Source organism: Scylla paramamosain, chromosome 5 (assembly GCF_035594125.1).
Source record: "Scylla paramamosain isolate STU-SP2022 chromosome 5, ASM3559412v1, whole genome shotgun sequence".
Lineage (NCBI taxonomy): Eukaryota > Metazoa > Arthropoda > Malacostraca > Decapoda > Portunidae > Scylla > Scylla paramamosain.
Window position 1 is genome coordinate 11,539,192 of NC_087155.1, and position 10,000 is coordinate 11,549,191.

The following is a 10,000-nucleotide window of genomic DNA, read 5'->3' on the forward strand; positions in this document are numbered from 1 at the left end:
CAAGCATCAAGTGAGTTGCGGAACAGTTAGTGCAGCGATGGCAGCCACAAATACTGGAGCGTCCCTTATTATTATGACTCGCAGCCACTCGTCGGCACAAACGCGGCTGCTTTTAAAGGTCATTATGTGGCTACGTGGCGTGGTTGTGATGCTGGAGCGGCGTGTGATGATATGGTGGCGACGCGGCCGTTTTGTGAAGGTAGGTAGTGGCGGTGCTATTAAGGAGGAGATGGAGTCGTGGTGGGGATGTCAGGTGTAGTGTTGGTGATAGAGGGAATTTTAGTGTGCATGGTGACAGGTACCCACTGGCCAGACGGACGGATAGACTAACAGATTTACACACGCTGTCATTATAACTACAATAACAAATACTACTACTACTACTAGTACTACTACTACTACTACTACTACTATTACTACTACTACTACTCATTCAATAGATAAGCAAACCATATATGAAATGAAACACGACAAAAAGTAAAGGAGTGATGGCGTAGGAAGGAATGGAGGCGGCGACGACAGACGAGGAGGAGGAGGAGGAGGAGGAGGAGGAGGAAAGACAGAGGTAGAAGGAGAAAAAAGTATAGAAGGGAGACGAATATAAGGAAGGGGATGAGGAGGAAAATAGGAAGTGGGAGGAGACGGGGAAATAGAAGAGAAATAAAGGAGAAAAATATAAGACAGAGGAGGAGGAGGAGGGAAGGGGCGTGCGGAGAATGCCGGGGAGCACCCTAAAGTGCGGCCCGGGGTGGTCAGCAGGGGTGTAATTGTAGTGGTGGGGCGGGTCGCGGGGTCACGTCGGGGCCTCGGCCGCACCCCGTCATCGCCCCGGCAGCCCCCTCCTCCCCTGCGTGCGTCCCCACCTCACCTCGCCTCGTCCCGCCCCGCCTCGCACACACCAGCTCACGGAAAAGCCTTACTAGTCTTGTGGGGCGAATTTAAGGTGTGTTTGCCGCCTGTCACTTGTTTTTATTAATGCGAACCGAAGGAAAAGTGGAATTACCTCGAGGATTGAAGGAAAAGCGTTGAGTTTACACGAGGCGCATAAAAAGAAGGCGGGGATTTTGTGCCTTTGTGTTCAAGTTAAGCAAAATTCCAGTCATGAATGGAGTAAAGTTTAATGTGGTCCGGTGAATAGCGCATTACATATTACAAAAATCTTGAGAGTAGAAAGGAAAAAAATTGTAAATTCAAATTTCAGGAAGAAGGGAGAGGGAAAAAAATGCGTAGGTATATTTTTTTTACGTACGTTGCTTGAAAATAGCAAAAAAAAAAAAAAGAAAGAAAAGTGTGCACAAGTAAAAAAAAAAAAATGTGATAATGCATAAAAAGGAAAACTGAAATGCAAATGGAGTGAAAACAAAATACAAACATATAAAAATACGCACGTACGTAAATATATTGAGGATGTAAAGCCTGAAATACCGGAGAACAGGCTTCGGGGATTGTATAAATATGAAGAATAAAAAAGGCGAAGAAAAACATGTATGTACAAACAGCAAATAGTTGGCAGCGGCGGGGAATGATAATAGTGCGCGTGAAGAGCTGATGCGGCGCGTGGGAGGCGGAGAGGGCGGGAGGAAGAGGAGGAGAAGGACAGGAGTGTGGTGCAGGGAAGTCCTATACGGAAGTCCTATAGAAATATCACACTTTGAAGTATCACAGTGTTATATCTTGCTGTCACAATATGTTGATGTTATGTTTACGTAATGTATCTAAATTCTCTTGCTATTCTTGTTTTTTTTCTTGTTTTTTTTTTCTATTCTTTTGCTCTTTCTCTAACTTTCACTGTCGCTTCTTATTTCTCATGCGTCTTTTCGCTTTAATGTTCCCGGTGCTTTAATGTTTGTTTAAATTCTTCTTTGATCTCATTTTTCTTTATAGCATTGTTACTTTCCAATGAGTTACTTTTACCTTTTAATTTTACCTGGCTTTTCCCTACCATTATGTATATTTTTTCCTTTAACTATCGAGTTATTTACGTTCGTTGTGGCTAGAATGTGTTCGCGTATATCTCCTCCAACCATCTCACTTTTATCTTTACCTTCCAGTGAGTTACTTGTATGCTTTGATTTTCCGCCGGTTTTCATCCATTCCCTTGGCTGCTTTGCTCGGCCCTGCTGCTTTATTGCCCACATACTATTGGCGCTGCTGCTGCCCTGTGTCGGCGTGGCTTCTCACAATATTTATCGCCACAAGTCTTGAATCTGTTTTGATTTTTATCGCGGTGCCGGCGTCGCATCAGTGTGTAGCCTCAGCGCGGAATTGCGTCGCCTGTTGGAGCCCCATTTAAGTCACCGCCACGGGAGCAAAACAAGGAGAGTTAGGGCACCCAGGAACCAATAACACATTCATAAATACAAGCCGGAAACCCTAAAGCCGTCGCAGTATTTGCAGGCGCATGATAAAAAAGAGGGGAAAGAGAAAGGCGAGAAAGAAAAAGAGGTAAAAAGGATGAGAAAGAACGCCAGCTAACACCAGAAACCACACTACTTATTCCCTGGAAAATTCCCTTTACCTCTGAAATCTTGACGTGTTTAGACCTTGGCGAATCGCTTTTAAAAATTGTTTATGGCTCAGCGTGGCCGCCCGATGCGATCTTTGCTTAATTTACGGCGTTCATTAAATTTTACAGCGTCGACCTGGTCTTCTTCCTTCCTATTACTGACACGTCATCTCTTTAATTGGAATGTTTGCGCCGGGCGACTCCCTCTGTTACAGGTGCGTTAATTTGTTTATTTACACCGTCTTTATCATGTTGCACGCTTGTCTTTTTATGTGTGGTGCGTGGTTGTGTTTGGCACTTTAATTTCATTTGGACTACTTGTTGAACCCGTTTACTGCGTCTCGTTACTAATTAATCTCACGTTGATAGCATGTACACTATCCCTTTGATTTACACCGCTGCCCTGTCTTCCGAATCCCGCCTGATTTATACCCACTGCTTGATATCTGGCCATCTCACGCACTCCCCTCTCTTGATTTACAGCTGCTGATTGAAAAGCGCCTTACCGGCCTGATTTGAGCCACCAACTCGATTTACAAGTACAGTACGAACGAAGCTGTAAACTTATTTGCGCCGTAACCTCACAGGTAGGGTGGAAAATAACATTGTAAATGCCCGCCAAACGATTAACATAAACTGGAGGAGGAGTATAATGCTTTGGAAGAGAGGAGGCTATAAATGTCTGGCCATGCCCCCACGCCACACTTGAACGTCTACTTTTACGGGGTCGAACGGCGAGGGAAGGGATGCATGCGAGCACGGCGGAATGCAGCTCGTTTCATCACTTTTCCTCACGGCTCCGAGACCTTTTCCGCACGGCTGACGAGTCTCTTCCCCACAAGATGAGTTAATCGTAAAATGAAGCAATTCTCTGAACCCAGAAAAAAAGAAACCAAAGGAGAGGAAAGAAAAAAAAAGATGTGTTGTGTGTGCATGCCTCAAAGTGGTTTCAGCGTAAAGGCTTTTGTTTTGTGGTCGTTTCGCGCTTGTTGGCGGGATGGCTGTGATGTTCCTCAAGGTAATTCATTGCTACATTAGTGGGAGTGTTGCTCGCGGCACTCGTGGACGTATAGATAAAAATTACCATTAAACCGCACACCATTGCTTGTCTTGTCTGTAATTTGTTAAAAGGCATAATAATGAAGGCTAGGCTTGTAGTACACACACACACACACACACACACACACACACACACACACACAGAGAGAGAGAGAGAGAGAGAGAGAGAGAGAGAGAGAGAGAGAGAGAGAGAGAGAGAGAGAATTCTTAATTTTTCCTTCATTATCCTTTGTGATACACACACACACACACACACAGACGCGCGCACACACACACACACACACACACACACACACACACACTCTCTCTCTCTCTCTCTCTCTCTCTCTCTCTCTCTCATTAATTATCTTTCCCCGTAATTTAATTAATGATGAGTGAGTTTTGAGTAGTTCTTTTGATGAACTATGATACTTATATACACTTATCAGCTTCCTCTCTCTCTCTCTCCTACACATCCTTTTATCAACACCTCTTATTTACTGCTATTTCTAGTTACGTATACAATCCCTGTAACCACCACATCTGTTTCCATCTTCTCCACAACGAGCTTGGTAGGGTAAAGCGGTCAGGCAGTGCGGGTGTCCGATGTTCCTACTCTAAGTGAAAAAAGTAAGGGAGCACAGGAGGAACAGCAGTGGTGGCTTAGGGACATGCGGTGGTGAGGTGTCTTGGGGGAGCGACTAGGCAGGGTCATAGGACAGTGCAAGGCAGATGAGTACTAGGGTTAGTTTGGTCCCTGTTCATCGTGATCTCTCCCTTGCCTTACCTCTCACCTGTCTTGTTAGTCTCTCTCTCTCTCTCTCTCTCTCTCTCTCTCTCTCTCTCTCTCTCTCTCTCTCTCTCTCTCTCTCTCTCTCTCTCTCTCACACACACACACACACACACACACACACACACACACCTGCACCGACCATCCATCGCACATTTGATGCGGGCAATACCTGTAACCTTTGGCCGTGCAGAATAATGGGAAATGAATCTGAACGGCAACACGGCCTAAGATGCCCGAGTAATTATGCATATTTAGGCGTAATTGGTCTACGTGCTCCCACCATCACTAATTCCTGGTTGTCTGAAGCAGGTAGTTGGATTACCTGCTCCACTTGAGGCGCCATGAAGAGGAATCTCGGTACCTTACCTGAGCTTGTCCCGTGTTATCTCATCTCATATTTTCCTCCCAAACCTCACTTACCTCAGCTATCTTTACCCGCCAAAAGCTCGCCGTGCTCTGCTCCATGTTTGCTGATCGTCTTATCGCTGCTTTTTCGCAGTCGTTTTCGTGCTAACAAAGGCTGGCCAAAATTCCTCGCGCACAGAAACGTCTTTTTCGTGTGTTTGCATATGCATAACCTTTGTCACTTAGAAAATATTTCCTTTATGTTAATGTTGAAAATATTTGCTTAAAGCGTTGAGTTGACGGGACAGACCCTGACGTAGGGAACACAGGGGAGGAAGGCGGTGCCTGGCGCGGCGAACACCTCTCCCCATCCGCGCCAAGTCCCTCCCCTTCCTCCGGGATACAATATAAATGTAAATAAGTTTCTCCGGTAGAATAAACTTATAATAATGAGCCGAATGGGGGTTTCTCCGAGTTTATTCAAAGGCACCACGATTTCTCCGGATTTATATGATCACTGTTGCTATGTTGGCCGCCAAAGGGCGAGACTGAAGCGACTTGGGGCCGCGGGTTGGGCCGGGTTCGGGCAGGTCATAAAGCGCGGAAACGTAAGGTTAAACAGTTTTACACATTCAATTTCCCTTCTATACATCAACACCAAAGACTACATAAGAATAAGCTCACTACATTACGTTGAGGCACATCACGATACGCCGGACAAAGCTGGGCCAGGGTAGTGATGATAGCGAGTTAATGCATCCTTTACAAGTCCAGTCATATAATCTGGCCTAGAGGAAATCTGATGCTCTCTCTTCACTTTATACTCATCCCACCACCATCATCACTACCACCACCACCGACGCCCCGGATAACCTAGCTCACTCCTACAAACTGTTACGCTCACCACTGACCACGAAGCATTGACCTGACGCGCACCCAGCTTGACCTTGACACGGCGAGGAAGACGACGATGAGATGAATAAAATTAAGAGGAAAGGCTGGAGGAGAGGGACAAGACAAGAATGAATTAGGAGGGGAGGAAGTAGAGAAGGTCGAGAGAATGGTAATAGCGGGAGGAGGAAAAGGGAGAAAGAGAGAGGAAGAGGGCAAGGAATGGGAGGACAGGACAAGACAAGCAAGGATGAACTGGGGTGCAAGAAAGAGGAGCTTGAGGAAATGGTCAGGCTTGAAGAGAGCGAGGAATGGGAAGAGAGGAGAATACGAGCTAGGATGAATTGAATGGGAGGAAGAAGTGGAGCTCTAGGAAATGGTGAGGGTTGGCGGGAGGAGGAATAGGGATAAATAGGGCGAGGAATGGGAGGAGATAGCGAGGGGAGAATAGGAAGGAGCCACATAATTACACCCAGCGCGCCAGTATTCAATTTAACTCCCCAAATGTAGTGCACAATAAAAGCTTGATTTATTGGTCATTTTGCGAAGGGCCTGACGGAGGGTGAGGCGGGCAGGCAGGCAGGAAGGAGGGCCGGGAGGTGGGGTGAGGCCTGAAGGGAGGAGGAGGAGCAGCAGCAGCAACAACAGGAGGAGGAAGAGGAATTGAAAAGGGGGGAACAGAGGGGAAAGGGGTTTTAGAAAGGGGTGAAATATGTGCTTTAAAAATAGATCGCTCAAAGGAATATACGAAATAAATGGGAAAATAATGGCATAGGGAAAGAAAAAAATGTCGATTGAGTGAGTGAGAGTGAACGTAAATCTAAGAACAAGCCACGCAAAAAAAAAAAAAAAGGACGAGTAAAAGAAAAGTATGTCACTGAAAAACAAAATAACCAGAGAATCATCGCAAAAATTTTATGACACACACTTACACACACACACACACACACACACACACACACACACACACACCGTTAGGATTAATGTTAAGTTTTTCCCCATCCCCTATGTACATTTTCAGTTTGTCAACTGCCTAAATAATAAACCGTTTATTATTATTATTATTATTATTACACACACACAGGCAGTCTCCGTGGCCTTAACATGTTGCTTTTAAGGCAACCTGGCAGTACAATCCTGGTTATTCAGAGAGAGAGAGAGAGAGAGAGAGAGAGAGAGAGAGAGAGAGAGAGAGAGAGAGAGAGAGAGAGAGAGAGAGAGAGAGAGAGGGCAGACGAAAGGAAGATATAGCGAAGGATTACGAGGGGACCAGACGAAAAGGAGGGATCAATGGAGAGAGAGAGAGAGAGAGAGAGAGAGAGAGAGAGAGAGAGAGAGAGAGAGAGAGAGAGAGAGAGAGAGAGAGAGAGAGAGAGAGGTGGGGGAGAGTGAGTCAGGCTCAAACGAAAGGGTAAGGGAGAGAGGGAGAGGGGAACAAGGGAGAGAAGGAGGTGCATCTAATTGCTTGCAGGATGAAGACGAGACGGGCGTGGGTAACTGGGTAATTAGGCCTCATTATCTGGTAACACTGGCTGGGTCACACTCCCTCCACCCCACCACTACCCCACCTACTTTTTTCCTCCACACTCTTCTTTTACTTCTGTTCCTTTTTCCTTTTTTTTTCTCGTCTCTGTTTTGTTACTAAGTTCTGCTACCCTTTGCTTTTTGTGTTTGTATTTCTCTCTCTCTCTCTCTCTCTCTCTCTCTCTCTCTCTCTCTCTCTCTCTCTCTCTCTCTCTCTCTCTCTCTCTCTCTCTCTCTCTCTCTCTCTCTCTCTCTCTGGATGCCTCTGCAATCCCATATGGCATCTACGCTCCCTCCTCTCTACTCCCTCCCCTTCCCTTCATCTTTTCCGTCGTCCCCTTGCCGTCATCTTCCACCCTTCCCATCTGGTTATTGGGACCCCTCTTTATTTCCATTAGTTATAGGACGTTCTCTTCCTCCTCCTCCTCCTCCTCCTCCTCCTCCTCCTCCTCCTCCTCCTCCTCCTTCCTCTCCCCTTCATTATGTTCTTGCGCCTCCTTCTGATCTCTCTCCTCCATTCCCTCAGACGTCCCCTCTAAGCTCAGCCTAACACGGGATACTTAGTAAGATTAATACAGCGTACCCGGTGACTGTGACAAAGTGACTCAGAGGACGAGTGATTGGAAATAGTGGCTGGTCAAGGAGGCGGGCTGCTCGGGTAATGACGGGGCCACCACCACTCCACTCGAGAGCAAAACTATGAGAGACAAGGAGGACAAGACTAAATTGATCTTGCACTTGAAAACTTTCCCCGAGAGAGGTCGACGACAGATCTGAGGATGACGTTAGGTTTGGACGCTAGGAGTGGACTGACCACCACCATCACAACCTCTGCTATTTCCTCCACCACCAGCAATGCCAGGGACTGTGATAATGAGAATGGCAATAAAGGGCATTCTGTCAGTTCGTCGCTTACTCAGCCAGCCAGCCAGCCAGCCACCCAGCCAGCCAACCTGTCGCCCTGTCAGTCAGCAAGTCATTCATGCAGTAAGTAATTAATGGTGAAATTGATGGGTTGGTTGGCTGGTTGTTTGGTTGGTTGGTTCATTCATTCATTCACTCATTAAGTAATTGATTTTTTCTTTAATTTGTATACTGACTGATAGATTGATTGATTGATTGACTGATTGAGCCATTGACTTTGATCAATTAGTCATCCAGTCACACTTTGTCAATCTGTCAACCTATTCGTCAGTGTCGCTTGGTTGTTCAGTTATTCAGTCAGTCACTCGGTTAGTCATGTAGTCAGTCAGTCAGTCATCCAGTTATTCACTCAGTAAGTCATGCAGTTCGTCAGTGAGTCATATAATAAGTCAGTCAGTCACTTATTCACTCAGTAAGTCATGCAGTGAGTCAGCCAGTCAGTCCTTCACTTAAATAGTCAGTCATGCAGTCAGTCGGTGGAGGCGGGGTGACCTTGGCGTAACTCTTGCACGTAATGATCTCCTTCTCCCCTACCTGCTCGAACCGCCGGCCACTTTGACCAGGTACGCTCCCCCTCCTTAATGACCCTCGCTCAGGTCCCCTCAAACACACACCGAAACAAGAGTTAAACCCGGCGCCCTTGTCCCTCCCTCCCCACCACCCAACCTCCCCTCCCCGCTCCTGCGTTCCTTTCTCAGCCTCTTCCTTCTGCTGCTGCATACTGAAGTGGGTGGAGCCGCGGCACTAAAGACTAAGGAAGCATGAAATGATAAATATGGATGCAGTTAGGAAACGAGAGAGAGAGAGAGAGAGAGAGAGAGAGAGAGAGAGAGAGAGAGAGAGAGAGAGAGAGAGAGAGAGAGAGAGAGAGAGAGAGAGAGAGAGAGAGATACAATTCATTTACAACCATTATCCTCAACGCCTTGCCCTCACCGCCCAGCTCCTCCCTCCCAGTCATAAGTACACTAAGCACAACGTACAGTCTCGTTAGCCCCGGGCACCCATCACCTCCCCTGAGCTGCACGGCGTCGTTAGGTTCGCGACACTCGGCTCCTCCCCCGCCGTGCCCTCCGAGCAACGCTGCAGTAATTCAGTAAAAATTTGATTAAGCCTCACAGATTTGAAGCTCATAAACAGGTGATTATATGATTATCCCTCCAGAATCTGACAATAATTAAGATATTCATTTGTCGATTATTTGGCGATAATTACTGACGGTGCGGGATTGTGACGTCACCGCTGGCCGCCGCTCCCACTGGTAGCGCTGGTCAGTACCGGGAGTAAGTAATGTAGTGTCGCTGCGGGTTGTTCATGTCTCTGGTGACGTCACTGAACTGTTCCGGCACACGTCATCTCTCTTGACCCTGATCATCCACCTCACAGGCGTGCGAAGAAAAAGAAAAGGAAAGCTATTTGTTTTTGTACTGGATGCTGTTCCGTTCAGTCAGGTGAGTGGAAAAATTCAAAAACTTAATATGTAGGAGTGGTTATGTATTTTTTCCCTCCGAGTGCAGGTATAAATGAGAGACGCATGCGCTATTTTGTGAGGTCATATGGTAATTTTCTGAACTTTTTCCCCCATTCAGCCGAGTATTTATGCGAGCCATTACAATAAACAAGTATAGTGCACGGCAATAATCGTTCCCTCCCCCGATGGAAACTAGCAGCGCCGGAAGTTTGGTGACGTCACAAAAAGATGGCGGCGTGTTTGGTGGGCCGAGGCGAGACGCCCGCCGCCGGCCGCCCACCGCCCCCACCCATCGCTCCCACCCACCCTCGCGCGGGACAGATGAATTGTTGCGTGTCCTAATTAGCATTCACGTGGCAGCTTCACTAATTAAAGCGACATGAGTGACATTCGCACACAAATTATGCGAGGGAGAATAAGTCTGGGCGAAATTATGGGGCGATAAACAGTGGAGGCTCCAGGCTGGAATTTGCTGCTCTCCCTCCCTCCCTCTCTCCCTCTCCCTCTCTCT

The 10,000-nt window shown here is 47.0% G+C and overlaps 1 long non-coding RNA gene across 3 annotated transcripts in view; it reads left to right on the top strand.

Moving 5' to 3' along the window:
* LOC135100529 (uncharacterized) overlaps nt 1-10,000 on the top strand; it is a 164,260-nt gene that overhangs the window by 751 nt on the left and 153,509 nt on the right. For all 3 annotated transcript variants that reach the window (XR_010268770.1, XR_010268771.1, XR_010268769.1), the window contains exon 1: nt 1-199. This exon is cut by the window's left edge. This is a non-coding gene — a long non-coding RNA (uncharacterized LOC135100529). The remainder of the gene's footprint in view (nt 200-10,000) is intronic.